Genomic DNA, 8,967 nt, shown 5'->3' with positions numbered 1-8,967 from the left:
CCCCCCCTTCATTCTTCCCCTCCTGCTTTTTTTTTTTTTTTAACATATATTGCCTTATTTGTTTCAGAGGTACAGATCTGAGATTCAACAGTCTTGCACAATTCATAGCGCTTACCAGAGCACATACCCTCCCCAGTGTCTATCACCCAGTCACCCCATCCCTCCCACCCCACCCCCCACTCCAGCAACCCTCAGTTTGTTTCCTGAGATTAAGAATTCCTCATATCAGTGAGGTCATATGATACATGTCTTTCTCTGTTTGACTTATTTCGCTCAGCATAATACCCTCCAGTTCCATCCACGTCGTTGCAAATGGCAAGATCTCATTCCTTTTGATGGCTGCATAATATTCCATTGTATATATATACCACCTCTTCTTTATCCATTCATCTGTCGATGGACATCTTGGCTCTTTCCACAGTTTGGCTATTGTGGACATTGCTGCTATAAACATCAGGGTGCACGTACCCCTTCGGATCCCTACATTTGTATCTTTGGGGTAAATACCCAGTAGTGCAATTGCTAGATTGTATGGTAGCTCTATTTTCAACTTTTTGAGGAGCCTCCATACTGTTTTCCAGAGTGGCTGCACCAGCTTGCATTCCCACCAACAGTGTAGGAGGGTTCCCCTTTCTCCGCATTCCCGCCAACATCTGTCGTTTCCTGACTTATTAATTTTAGCCATTCTGACTGGTGTGAGGTGGTATCTCATTGAGGTTTTGATTTGGATTTCCCTGATGCCGAGCGATGTTGAACACTTTTTCATGTGTCTGTTGGCCATTTGGATGTCTTCTTTGGAAAAATGTCTGTTCATGTCTTCTGCCCATTTCTTGATTGGATTCTTTGTTCTTTGGGTGTTGAGTTTGGTAAGTTCTTTATAGATTTTGGGTACTAGCCCTTTATCTGATATGTCATTTGCAAATATCTTCTCCCATTCTGTCGGTTGTCTTTTGGTTTTGTTGACTGTTTCTTTTGCTGTGCAAAAGCTTTTTATCTTGATGCACCAACAGTTCATTTTTGCCCTTGCTTCCCTTGCCTTTGGCGATGTTTCTAGGAAGAAGTTGCTGCGGCTGAGGTCGAAGAGGTTGCTGCCTGTGTTCTCCTTTAGGATTTTGATGCACTCCTGTCTCACATTGAGGTCTTTCAACCATTTTGAGTCTATTTTTGTGTGGAAATGCACTCAATTTTGTAAATATTTGTTAAAATGCAAGTTCTGGGGGGCCTAAAATGAATCCCTACTCTTTCCCCTCCTCCAATTGATATCCCGTTCTCAGTTGTTAGCTTTTGGTATGTCCGGGTCCTGGAATAGGCTGCATTTCATTACAAATAAGCTATGATCAAAACCCTAAGTCAAACTGGTCTCTGTGCTTCAACCCTTCACATTAACTGACCTCCCTGGTGATGCCCTGGATAATCACCAGTCATATCCAGTCAAATACATAATTCTCTGACTTCCCTTCTTCCTAAAACATGTCATAAGGAGTTGCCTACTTAGAAATAACTTCGATCACAGATTAGCCCCTGCAATTCACAGCAGGCTTATGACTTTCAGTTTGGGGCTTATAACTGAAATCTCTTTCCTTCAGGGCGCCTGGGTGGCTCAGTCGTTGAGCGTCTGCCTTCGGCTCGGGTCATGATCCCGGGGTCATGGGATCGAGCCCCGCATCGGGCTCCCTGCTCTGCAGGAGGCCTGCTTCTCCCTCTCTCACTCCCCCTGTTTGTGTTCCCTCTCTGTCAAATAAATAAATAAAATCTTAAAAAAAAAAAAAAAGAAATCTCTTTCCTTCTCTGTAAGTGGTATCAGGTGTCTCTCATGACAGCTTGACATCAGCTGTTCTGGAGCAGGCTGCTCTTCCCACTTGTACCCCCAATGTGAATAACATGTACAGTATAGAGACTATATTTTAAGTCACACCATATTTCAGATCCCTACAAATTTGGTGAAAAGCCACACCTCAGATTTAGCTACCTACCACTTTGAGATGACCCTTGGGCCCCCAACAGGATCAGAGACAGACTCCTGTCTAAGTTTTAAGACACCTCATTCTCAACATACCCTTCAAATATGGTGAAAATCCATTTTTCACAGAATGCAATTAACACAGAGACAGAAACTTGATTTTATCTCCATATAAGAAAATATGTAACCATGACAAAGCATTTTAGTTCTCCAAATTTCATTGAATTATAATCAAATAAATCTATAAAGTTCTTGGAAATACATGAACTGCTTTTTTACAAGGATTATATCTATTATAAGATGATCATGAAGAAGGGGCGCCTGGGTGGCTCAGTCGTTAAGCGTCTGCCTTCGGCTCAGGTCATGGTCCCAGGGTCCTGGGATCGAGCCCCACATCGGGCTCCCTGCTCCGCGGGAAGCCTGCTTCTCCCTCTCCCCCTCCCCCTGTTTCTGTTCCCTCTATCGCTGTGTCTCTCTCTGTCAAACAAATAAATAAAATCTTTAAAAAAAAAAAAAAAAGATGATCATGAAGATAACTGCCTTGAAACTACTGTATTCTTGGGATATTGGATTTGAAGGATGTTTTAAAAAAAAAAAAAGGTTTTTTGTTTATTGGTGTTTATTTTGCTGATGCACTCCTCTGGATCATTCTGCTCCTCTAGGGTGGCAATGCTAGCAAATAAATCCAAAGAGGTCAAATTAAGTATAACAGGAATGCTTCACTTACACTTCATGAGAGGAGAAATTTCGGGATGTCATGGGGAAACCCTGGCAAAGAAATAAAACTCAATCATCTATAAAAGCACTTCTCCTTCATTTGCATTTTTAAAATGTAATCAACAACATATCTAAAAGGAACTACTGTCAAGTACGCATTTTAGAGTGCTAAGAGGATCAATGCAGCACATATTTTTGCTCAAGAGTGCCTCCCAAATAAAAGTAGATTTTGTAACATTTCTGGCACTAATATTTCTAATTGAATGTAAAAGTCATAGTCAGATGAAAAGTCAAATCAGGAAAAATGCTACACAAATGTTTCAAAATGTGACAGAATTTTGAAAGGAAAAATGTCAAGCAATCATAGCTTGTTACTTTATTGCTACCATATGCTTCTTAAGAAATCAGGTCACCTACCTCCTCCCTGCTGCCCTCGCCCCACCCCCTGCCCTGCAAATTCCACCCTTTTGCACTCTCAGCATTTGACTGAGATAAAAATGAAGACATTACAATAAAATTACCCTTAAGGGAATTAAAAGATATCTCAATAATTTTCTAACAGACTATGAAAGAAATTAATTCAATTATGTTCTACTTTTATTATGAGTTCCCTGTGGTACCTCTAAATGGTAATATAAAATCACTCAGTTCCACATCATATTAAGACTGTCTCTCTAAATGATCTTTCTTTGGAAAACTGTTTTCCCAACCGAGAGCATTAAGGATCCAAGCCATGTTCTAATCTATCATTTTGCAAGTTAGAGACTGTATTTCTATAGTCATGACAAAGAGTGCTGGCGTCTCAGGGGACTCATGAGCTCACCACTTCCTAGAGAAAAGAGGGCTGAGGGATGTGATACAACCATCAAAATACATGGAATCAGTAGCATAAACTTAAAAAAATGTAAGTCATGGGTCCATTTTCTTTTTGAGACAAAAAAGCACAAATTTTCCATCAAGATGAAAAATAAAAACATACAAAAATATTGCTGAGCATCCTGATCCATGTTAATCTCCGGGATGTGTGTGTGTGTTTTGTCTTCCTGGCACTTCTTCCTATGATGGAAGCCAAAAAGATCAAACACCTGCTCTTGCTGAACCCTGTTGCCTGGGACATAGGCACAACAATGTCAGCTCAGCCAGCTGATGCTCCTGGAATCATCTTTACAAAGTCACAGGGAGGAGCGCTCTGGGATGGCCAGACACCACTGCAGCGCTCTTGCGAAAGACCATTCCTCTGGTATAATGTCAGCTTCACCTCATCCACCTTCGCTTCGTTTTCGCCTATTTTCTAAGCTAGGTTCTCCAGGCTTTCCATAGATTCAATGAGTTGTTTTCAGGAAGTTCTCTGCTTCCTCGATTTCACCCACCAAATCACAGGCCCTGAGCTGGGAGCAGAGTAGAAGTTGCCCAGGCATCAGGTACAAAAGGAGGGAGCTCGAAAAGCCAGCTCGTTCGTAGCAGGAGCAAAAATTGTTGGTTGTAATCTCACTCTGAGATATTAACATGCGGCATGATTTATAATATAATTAGAAATTCATTACTACTGAAGTGCTCTCCATCAGCTCTTTTTACCTATACTTCTTTCATTATTCTTTTATGCTGGTCCAGCAACCAATTCACAGGCTCCTAGGAGTGGGGTATTTTGTTTTCCATTTCTGCTTTCCTGCCTTTTTGCCCTGGGAGTGGCATTCTGAAAGGGAACACCCCCTCTCCTTATGCCAAAGCTGGACAGAAGGTTTCAGGGTTTTCCCCCACCCCTCCAGAGGTAATTTTTTTTCTCAGCTATTAGGAAAAAATCTCCATTAAGTTTTCCTCTAAATCACCTCTGTAGGGGAAAATGCCTGGCACAAAACAGGATTCAATAAATGCTTTTGAATGAACCTTCCTCAAGCCCTTCTGAAGCTGACTTCCTTCTAACCTTATGGAAATGCACTATCTCTAGAGACAATTAATTATCGTGATTTAAGAAACCATCCCTTTGGCTTCTGTTTAATTACTGGGAACACTGGAGCACGTATTTAATTTAATGGCATGGATGACATTCTCAGTAAGCATTTGAAAGCAAAGTTTCTATAACGAGCCTTAGTTTAAATTGAGTTTTTACTACCGGATCCTGTTCTTGTACTTATTTAGATGATCCAACGCCCATGTCCTTACATTAAAAATGGATCGAATAGACTTACTCAAAATCACAGTGAGATCAATTCATTCAATAATTATGGAGCACCTCTGCATGCTAAGCACTGTGATGACTGTTTGTTATCTCTATTATATAAGATATGTTATCTCTAATAGGATTTAATAGCAAACAGTAATGCTGCATTGTCCAATACATCAAAAGAAAAAGAATTCTCTGACACACTAAATGGAACCAAGAAAGCATTAAGCAGCGTCTTCTCTTCTCCTGTTTTCCCAGGGACCGTTTATGTTAAAGTCAAATGGCAGGAAACAGAGATCAAGAATTTGGAGCATATCATAACTTATACATTTGAATTTTAGATTTGATGAAATGTTGAGTTTTTATCCCTCTTTCATATAATTTAAAATCTTCAAAATATTTGAGAATGTCCAGAAGTCACAGAGCTGATATATTCTGCATCATTATTGTCAACAAGAAATGATTTCTAAGTCATTTAGGCATTAAACATTTACATCAGTTTTCTATGGATGTACCTTCTATGTCACTTAAAACTACTTTAATAATTATGGATAGTAGCACTTGCATTCCCAAGATCATCTGTCTGTAGTTTTTTCAAAAGAAGCTTTAATGTCCCGGAAATTTTTTTAAATGATAATTTACCAATAACAAAAACACACTTCTATCTCTGTCTAGTTCAAATTCAATTCATGAAGGAAGGTAATTTAGAGCCCTGTTCAGTCTCCATCCTTGAGCTTGCAATGACCTTGAATTAATGGTGGATCACTGCTTAATGGTATCCGAGTATGATATTTTATATATTCTATCCTTAAGGATGTTTGTTTAAAAGAAAGAAAACATAACTGTATCTCTCCCAAATTGATTTTGAAGTATGTAAACTAGTTCGTTTAATTCTTCAACATCTTCAATAATCACTGTGGAATATAAGAGGTTGTAATCATTTCTGAGGATTGTTTATTAATAAAGATTTGCAAACCTGTAACACCAGTATTCTAAGGGGCTCACTTCTTAACATACTCCTGAGTCAGCAACCTATTGTCTAAGGGCCAAGTCAGGCCTGCCGACTATTTTTGTAAATAAACTTTCCCTGGAACCCAGTCACACCCACCTGGTAAGGTACTGTCCATGACTGCCTTTTTGCTACAGCAGCAGAGTTGAGTGGTTGTAACTATATGGCCCAAACTATAAATCATTCTAAAACTCTGAAATCATTTTGTAAAGGCTGCGGGCTCACTTTCAGTGCTGTGTTAATTCGTATTCAGCAGCAACAAAGTTTAACAGACTTGCTAAATAATCCCATTGGACTAGAGAGATTTGGGGAGGGGTTTGAAGGCAAAGGGAGACCAGACATTTTAACATTCCTACCCCAGCAGCTGAAGTCACAGCTGACACCTTTATTGGTTAATTTGGAGAAAGGACACAGAGCTTGAAAGTTTACCTTCATCTACAAATGCGGGAGGGGGTCAGCCTAGATAATCTCTAAGCTTGTCAAGCTTCACGGTTGCTTCAAATGACTTAAGCCATAAGCAAACTCAGAACCATGTGAGTACACAACTGAATAATAACTGTTTCATGGCACCTGCCTAAAGTGAGGGCAGAGAAGTGGCACGTTTTAGAAACAGGAAGCCAAAATGGTAAAATGAGGGTATGTGGAGGTTTCTTGTACTGTTCTTGAAACTTTTCTGTAAATTTGAAATGATAACAAAATAAAAAGGTAGAAAAATAGTTAACACAACTTTGAATGTTAGCACTTAATAGGGAAAACTCCAGTTACTTTCTTCAACAAGCAAAGTTAACAAGGTAACTGCCGTTAATGGATTTGTAAAACATATAAACCATGTCTAGCATGCCCATTGAACCAAGCATGGCTGAGACTGCAGACTACCCTTATTCCAATTCAGCATCCTGAAGTACCACCTTACAAATTTTACTCTTTGAATTTATCCAATTCAAATTAACTAAAGGGATCAAAAGGCAGATAAGACACAAAAGAAGCAGGGGTGGAGAGAACAGGAGGAGAGAGAGGGAAGGATGGAGGAAGAAATATGAATAAAAAATCCTAGTTAATCAACAGACTATATAAACATGTTCTGACTGTTCACAAGTATTAGCAGACCTCTTTTATCTTTTCTTTGGTAGACTGGAAGGAAACTTAACCAAAACATTTGACTCTCACACAACATATGTATATCCCATATATTTTTATATACACATATTCCAAGAAGAGATATGACTTTATAATTTTATAAAATACAACCACTAAGCAAACATCATGCTAACTGAAAAAGTGACTAGAGAGCGCCACACACATTCACATTGTTAAATATAGAAACTAACTGTAATGAGAATCATTATCTCCAGTTTCCAAGGATACCAGGATAAGCACTACTCCTAAATTGCAGTTCATTCAGCAAAGGGCACAAAGTAATTTATATTCAGGGTCATCCTCAGCTGACAGCAGATGTAAAAGGAGGACTAGGGCAAATCACCCTGTTTATTCTATTCTATTCTATTCTATTCTGTTTCCTATTTCAGTTTCCAGTTACCACCACCCTCTAGCCCCAACCCTGGCCAATATTTTGTAGGTGAAATTTGGAAAATCTGATTGTAAATAGCAACTTCCAACAGAAAAAGAATGCACAAAGGGCAGAGCAGTCTGAGATGTGATTAATGCTGGTGGTCGGGGGGTGGGGTTGGGGGTGGAGGCAGGGAAGGTTGGCATTCCCATTTGCTTTGTTTATGACAAGGAGAGGAGGCTGGTTTTGTGTGTCTGTCATACTAGTCACCATCTTTCCCAGGTCTTCCAAAGGAACTGTACGGTTAATTTCCACTTCCTACTCAACCAAGGCTATCTATCCACACTATTAGAGCTAACCACTCCTAAACTGCCATACTTTCTAGAAGGAAATTTATTTTCAATTTGTTCTGCCTTCTAGGCTCTACAATCTAGACTTTCATATGATTATTATTTGTTTCTATAGTAATAAAAATAGAAAAAACTACTTCCTGACAACCTCAGAGATTTTTGCCTCTGCATCATCTATTTGTTTATTCAGGACCATTTATCGATTGCTTTCAACATGACAGGCATCATACCAGGCCACACAGGCAGTGACAGGAGGTGATACAAGAATTCACTTTTGATTACCAGGTAAATAATAACAGGCCATGTCACTTAGGCAGTTTAAAAAGAGTCAAATCTTCACTTACTAAAATGGTAATATAGATTTCATGCATACTTTAGATTTATCTTAAATTTCCAGAATGTATATATAAAAATATGATGCCAATATAATTGTGATTTTCTACTTATTCTTCCCCTATGACCCATCTATCCAATACAGTAAGACCTCCCATGTCGCACTTTAGACGGGACAGAGGTAGTTGCAAGGAAAGAAAAGCTCTGCCTGCCTTCATATGCTTCCTCCTGTGCTTTCCTGATGGACATGAGACAGTGTATCAGGCCAAGCTTCTTAGCTTAATGTGATCATATAGGAAAATAAGCTCCTTCCCTGACTTCTCTCTTTTGTACCAGTTACAATAATTGAAACTGTGCACTGCTTTTAAGAGGGCGAACCAATGCAATGCAATGAAGGTTCCTAGTAGTTATGTAACCTATACAGTATATCTCAATAAGACGAGCTGTTTTGATAGTAACAATTAATACAAAAATTAAACCATGTTCCTGAAAACCTTCTTTCTATACATTTTGGATGACTTGAATATAACATATTTAGATTTTATGTCTTGACGATTTTAGTGCAACCCAATCCTTTTCTAAAACAGAGTCACTTCTTTTGTCCTGAAATCATTTCTAAATTCAATATATAATAGTATCACACTTAAAAACTATATGTTAGTCTCAATTCTCTTGAAAGTTATGCCAATAATGATTTTGGGATATTATTGTGATACCTGTTTCTTACAAGGAGCAACATTTGGAGGTAAGATGGCTTCAGGCAAGATTCTATGTCTGAGTCTTGAAGTTTCGAAATGCTTTTAGTTGATAAGGTTCAATTAAACAGGCCACTGTTTGACCTTTCTCTTTGTCCCACCCAAAACTAGTGCTGGGTAAGGCAAAAACATAGACACTTTCTTAGGCGAAACACCAAACACAAAAAGCATTCAG

At 38.9% G+C, this 8,967-nt stretch overlaps 1 protein-coding gene across 1 annotated transcript in view; it reads right to left on the bottom strand.

Annotated features, from left to right (window-relative positions):
• ZDHHC2 (zinc finger DHHC-type palmitoyltransferase 2) overlaps positions 1-8,967 on the bottom strand; it is a 79,512-nt gene that overhangs the window by 69,149 nt on the left and 1,396 nt on the right. The gene's annotated exons all lie outside the window — the stretch shown is intronic.

The sequence above is a fragment of the Phoca vitulina genome, unplaced genomic scaffold, assembly GCF_004348235.1.
Source record: "Phoca vitulina isolate PV1807 unplaced genomic scaffold, GSC_HSeal_1.0 scaffold15, whole genome shotgun sequence".
NCBI lineage: Eukaryota > Metazoa > Chordata > Mammalia > Carnivora > Phocidae > Phoca > Phoca vitulina.
Note: the sequence above shows the minus strand (reverse complement) of the source record. Positions and strands in the feature narration are given on the sequence as shown.